The sequence below is a fragment of the Bison bison genome, unplaced genomic scaffold, assembly GCF_000754665.1.
Source record: "Bison bison bison isolate TAMUID 2011002044 unplaced genomic scaffold, Bison_UMD1.0 scf7180017863325, whole genome shotgun sequence".
In the NCBI taxonomy this organism is placed as follows: Eukaryota; Metazoa; Chordata; class Mammalia; order Artiodactyla; family Bovidae; genus Bison; species Bison bison.
In genome coordinates this window covers 116192-122779 of record NW_011493897.1, presented here as the reverse complement: position 1 = coordinate 122779, position 6588 = coordinate 116192, and positions in this window count along the sequence as shown.

The window sequence follows — 6588 nt, the reverse complement described above, 5'->3', positions numbered from 1 at the left end:
TAGAGAAACAAAGAAGGCAGAGAGAACAGAGCTACTTAGACCCACCAACCCAAACTCCCATAGCTTTTCTCACTCTAGAAAGGGCTATTTCCTGACAATCCCCAACCAAGGGCCCTCAGACTCCAAAGCTTCAGGGAGGAGAAGCTTTAGGAAATACACCACTTCTGTGCAACCCACTTGCAGATATTCAGTCATTAGTTATCAAGTTGGACACCAGCCAGTGCCTGTCCTACCTGCCTACAAGTCACAGCTAGTTTCGATCCAGGAAAGGGAGGAACAGGAGACCTACACACCTTCTCAGGTTTCTCCAGAACTTGCTGAAGCTCCCTGTGTCCCTCCCATGCTGAAATGCTGGCCCCATGTCTCCTCACTCACTCCTTCCTACTTGTACACTGAGGCCTACCATGCAGGCCTGCAAGCCTTGTAATTCCCCAGCTGCAATACAAAAGAAAAACAGCCCATAGACAGTGGCAGAGACAACCGTTCAGTGGATATAGAATTCCTAAACAAAGGGTCCTGGAGTGACATGCCACAGTATTCAGCAAACAGCAGGCAGAACAAGGCAGCAATCTTCACTGCTGGGGGTATGGGGTGCGGAATTGAGGGGAGACTACAATTTATAGGGACCATTGACGGCTGATTGGCTCACCAGTCACCAGGAAAACCAGAGACTGGGGGCAGGGTCAACTGTGTAGGTGGTTATTGATTACGCTCTACAATTAAGGGGATTGGGTAGTCATGTGGGTGAAGGATTGGTTGGTGAAGGAGAATGAACAGATAGCAAGAGAACAGTCATTTTGAATGACCTGGCCATACAATTGTGTCTGGAGGTGCCAGCAAAATTTCCTCCAGAGCTTTCTCGACACTGTTCAATGGGCATCCACAGCCGGGCCTCATTTCCTGTGTGGGTGGAGTGGCGTTGGGGAGCCAACCTAACTGTTGATTGATTGAATCAATATATCAACATCCACAATTTTTATTTACAAATATTTACTGAATAATCTTAAAAGACTCAGAATATTGTTCAAAAGGATTAAGCCCAGAATGAAAGAATGTTTGTGGAAAAGGAAAAAGACATCAAAGAGATATTTCTAAATTAGCCTCCTCTGAGTGATAGATATGAGGAAAGGTCATTGATTGGGAAGATAACAAAATCCATAGAGAAGGGAGAAGACAGAACTACTAAAATACCAAGGCTTCCCTGGTGGCTCAGTGGAAAAGAATCCACCTGCCAAAGCAGGGCAGGAGGCACAGGTTCGATCCCTGGTTGGAAAGACCCCCTGAAGGAAGAAATAGCAACCCAATCCCATATTCTTGCCTGGAGAGTCCCATGGGCAAAGGAGCCTGGTGGGCTACAGTCCATAGGGTCAAAAAGAGTCAGACACAAGCATGCACCTATGCACTCTTACATGAACAAAGCCAGGAGGGTACAACGTGGTCCTTCCCTTGGAACTTGCCTTATAAAGAAGGTGGCACCAAGATTTTAAGTTGAATTGGATCTTGTGAACCAGATGTCCTCCATCTATGTCCAGAGTTCTTGACTTTTGGTCACATATCCCTGAGGCTGGCCTTAAGGCCTGTGCTGCCTCGGTTGGCCGTGGAAGTGGAACAATCTTACTCTGTCTCTTCCAAACAAGGATGTAACTAGAAAGAAATGTATTTGTGCTTCTTAGGCTGGTGGAAGATATTCCCTAATCTTCCTCTCAGACTACCCAGCCCTCTCCGTTGCTGGCCTGCTTTTTGGACTCTCTAGAACCATAGACAAGGGTTTGGGTGCTGGTGAAGAATCTGTGCCTAATTCTGGGGAGACTCAGGGGAAAAGGAAGTAACTCCCAGAATCTGGGCATGTAAGGGGGCAGGGGCTGAGAGGCTGCTCTTCTGTGAATAAAGGAGGTTGGAGGATGTGAGAGCAGCTGGGTGGGGGGTGGGTATGCTCATTGTGTATCCCTATACCAGGAGGGGGTATGGTAGTGGAAGTGATCCGAGAGGAGCAGGAAGAGGGAGGAGGAGTGGGAACAATAAAACACTGGTGAGACACTAGTGAGGACAGAGAGGAGAAAGGGAAACAGAGGCAGAAGAAGGAGGAGGATGAGCAGAGCTTGAGTGCCAAGGTGCTCTAGTCTCTGGTCCCAGAATTGCAGCTGCCCTCTCTTGAACTTCCCTTGAATTTATCCTGGACACACACAATGGGCACACACACACACACACACACACACACACCTCAGCTCCTCTCACACCCTCCAACCTCCTTTATTCACAGAAGAGCAGCCTCTCAGCCCCCACCCCCTCCCATGCCCAGATTCTGGGAGTTCTTTCCTTTTTCTCTGAGCCTCCCCAGAATTAGGCACAGATTCTTCACCAGCACCCAAACCCTTGTCTATGGTTGTGGAGAGTCCAAAGCATAGAACTCATCCAGTAGAAGAGGAAATGCAGGCCACACGGGGTATTGGGTCACCCTGAAGAATGATCAGCTGTCTCAGGCCATCCTGGGTTGTTATTTTTGAAGATGTCAAACTCATTCAAAAGAAACTCTGAGATCCTTGTTGCAGGCCATTGCTGCATGTAGCAAATTATGCTGTGCTGTGTGCTGTGCTCAGTTGCTCAGTCATGTCCAACTATGCTATGAAATCTTAAAGCATGTGATGACTCCTCATTCGAAAGTCATGGATAAGCCTTTAAAAGCAAAGCAGGTGGTCAGTGCTAATTACTGGAAATCAACAAGACTGGGGCAGATCCCCAAAAGGGCCAAGTAGGAGAAGCTGCTTAGGTCAATGACTAAGTGACCTCCTGTATTAGCTTGGGCTTCCAGAAAAAAAATGCAATGGACTGGGTGGCTTAACCAGAAATCTGTTTTCTCACAGTTTTGAGAAGTCCTAGATCATGGTTGGAACTTCCCAGCAATTCAGTTTCTGCTGCAAGCTCTCTTCCTGGCTTGGAGATAGTCCTTGCCTGGCTGGGTCCTCACAAGGTCTTTTCAGGTTACTTGAGCTGGGGTAGGGCAGAAGCCCAAGCTCTGTGGTATCTCTTCATTTAAGGACATGTATCCCTTTTCCTACTTGGAACTAGTCTGTTGTTCCATGTCCATTTCTAACTGTGGCTTCCTGACCTGCATACAGATTTCTCAAGAGGTACGTCAGGTGGTCTGGTATTCCCATCTCTTTCAGAATTTTCCAAAGTTTATTGTGATCCACAGTGAAAGGTTTTGGCATAGTCAATAAATTAGAAATAGATGTTTTTCTGGAATTCTCTTGCTCTCGATGATCCAGCGGATGTTGGCAATTTGATCTGTTTCCTCTGCCTTTTCTAAAACCTTGACTGCAGCCATGAAATTAACAGATGCTTACTCCTTGGAAGGAAAGCTATGACCAACCTAGACAATATATTGAAAAGCAGAGACATTACCTTGTCAACAAAGGTCCATCTAGTCAAGGCTATGGTTTTTCCAGTAGTCATGTATGGATGTGAGAGTTGGACTATAAAGAAAGCTGGGCCAAAAGGAGAAGGGGACAACAGAGGATGAGATGGCTGGATGGAATCACTGACTCGATGGATGTGAGTCTGAGTGAACTCCAGGAGTTGGTGATGGACAGGGAGGCCTGGCATGCTGTGATTCATGGGGTTGCAAAGAATTGGACATGACTGAGCGACTGAACTGAACTGAACTGAGTGCTTAAGAATAGATGCTTTTGAACTGTGGTGTTGGATAAGACTCTTTAGAGTCCCTTGGACTGTGAGGAGATCCAACCAGTCCATCCTAAAGAGATCAGTCCTGGGTGTTCATTGGAAGGACTGATGCTGAAGCTGAAACTCCAATACTTTGGCCACCTGATGCAAACAGCTAATTCATTTGAAAAGACCCGGATGCTGGGGAAGACTGAGGACAGGCGTAGAAGGGGATGACAGAGGATGAGATGGTTGGATGGCATCACCGACTCAATGGACATGAGTTTGGGTAGACTCCGGGAGTTGGTGAAGGACAGGGAGGCCTGGCGTGCTGCAGTCCATGGGGTCACAAAGAGTCAGACATGACTGAGCGACAACTGAAACTGAAACATTCTATCAGATCAGTGCCCCAAGGCTATGCTCTCATTTAAATTTAATTACATCCTTCAAAGTTCCTTCTCCAAATACAGCTTCACTGGGGAATAGCGTCCAAGATATGAATTTGTGGGGGGTGGGGGAGGGAAACAGATATACTCAGCTCCTAACACCCTCCCCAGCCTCCTCCCCCCATGAAGGCATTTGCAGCTCTCAACTCTGATTCCTGGGTACTGCCCAGGCTGGGTCCTCAGATTCGTCTCCCCACAGGCATTTTCCTTTTCTCTCTCTGACTCAGATGCCTCAATACAGGGCCCAGCTGTTGACTGGCTGACCGTCAGAAGCAGTGGACTGACTTGCTTTCACCTGGATCACTTTCAGAATGGAGCAGCCACCACTGACTGATATGCTTGCGGAAATGTGTTCACTGGGGAGACTGGCTGTGATAGACTAATGCTTCCCCAAAGATGCCCACATCTGGGTCCCTGGAGTTTGTGATTATGTTACTTGACATGGAAAAAGAGAATTTGTGGGTGTGATTAAATTAAGGAGAAGTCAGGTGGGCCTTAGGAAGCATCACTACGAACAAAGTTCATGGAGGTGATGGAATTCCGGTTGAGCTATTTCAAATCCTAACAGATGATGCTGTGAAAGTGCTGCACTCAATATGCCAGCACATTTGGAAAACTCAGCAATGGCCACAGGCCTGGAAAAGGTCAATTTTCATTCCAATCCCAGAGAAAGGTAATGCCAAAGAATGCTCGAACTACTGCACAATTGCACTCATCTCACACGCTAATAGAGCAATGCTTAAAATTCTCCAAGCCAGGCTTCAGCAATACGTGAACTGTGAACTTCCAGATGTTCAAGCTGGTTTTAGAAAAGGCAGAGGAACAGAGATCAAATTGTCAACATCCCTGGATCATCAAAAAAGCAAGAGAGTTCCAGAAAAACATCTATTTCTGCTTTACTGATTATGCCAAAGCCTTTGACTGTGTGGATCATAATTGCCAGGAGCCAGCACAGGGGACCCCAACAATGACAAGGTCATGAGGAGGAGACCTGACAGGCAAGGCGGATCAGGACTCGAGGGACTCCCTGGACCTGCTTGAGCATCTACCCTGAAACCAAAATCTGTCTGTCTATTGTTACCTATATTATGCCTTTCACCAACTCTTTTGACATTAACAGGCGTCTGTCCCCGACCACTATTCTCTGAAGAAAATCAACTTAGGGCTCTAGTTAATAAGTCTCCTGGGCACGAAAGGAGTATTTCAATTCAAACCCCTCTATTGGCATTTTAGCTTGCTTGACGGGTTTATCCACACTCTTGCAACTAACGCACATGATTGTTCACAACATCCCAACCATGAAAGGCACGGGAAGCCTAAGCATTCTAAAAGTCCTAATGGGCATAGAGCCCTTCGAGGGGTGCAAAATTATTAGAACAGTACTGGTGAAGGGTTCCACTGTTGAGCCAATGCTCGCTGCCAAGCTTCCATATCCCTTATCTATTGTGTGCCTGGGAGTGCATTAGTTAATATAGTTGGAATGTAGGAAAAACAAGTAGTAGCCTTGGCATTAGCAACGTAAGACCTTTGAGTTAATAAGTTCTTTCTTTTTGTAACCCACTGCACCTTTGCTCCATAAGAATGTAACTTTATTTAGTACTTTCTGGGGGTGACACAGATTGGAAAAATAAAGAAAAAACACTTTAAAGGAAAATAAGTTCTCTGGTTGACCAACCTTTATCAGAAAAGGGTCATAAAATGTCAACAGGCCTCCGGGTCAGAAGATAATGTACATAACATAAGACCCTTGTAAATGGAAAGGTATGCAGAAAACATCCTGGTTTCAATAAAGGTCAAAACTGATGGAATGTTGAGCTGACTCTGCATCTTTCACTTCTGGAAATGTGTAACTCAGGGTATAAAAGCTCCTTTCGAAAATAAAGCTGCAGACCCCGTTTCACCTAAGCTTGGTCTCCCCGTGTCATCTTTCGCTGATGCCATTCACCCTGAGGGTATCCCTGGACTCTGCTGAGGCTGGACCGCAGCACACAATAAACTGTGGAACATTCTGAAAGAGATGGGAATACCAGACCACCTGATCTGCCTCTTGAGAAATCTGTATACAGGTTAGGAAGCAACAGTTGGAACTGGACATGGAATAACAGACTGGTTCCAAATAGGAAAAGGAGTATGTCAAGGCTGTATATTGTCACCCTGCTTATTTAACTTATATGCAGAGTACATCATGAGAAATGCTGGGCTGGAGGAAGCCAAAGCTAGAATCAAGATTGCGGGGAGATATATCAATAACCTCAGATATGCAATGACACCACCCTTATGGCAGAAAGTGAAGAAGAACTAAAGAGCCTCTTGATGAAAGTGAAAGAGGAGAGTGAAAAAGTTGGCTTAAAGCTTGACATTCAGAAAACTAAGATAATGGCATCCAGTCCCATCACTTCATGGCAAACAGATGGGGAAACAGTGGCTGATTTTATTTTTCTGGGCTCCAAAATCACTGCAGATGGTGATTGCAGCCATG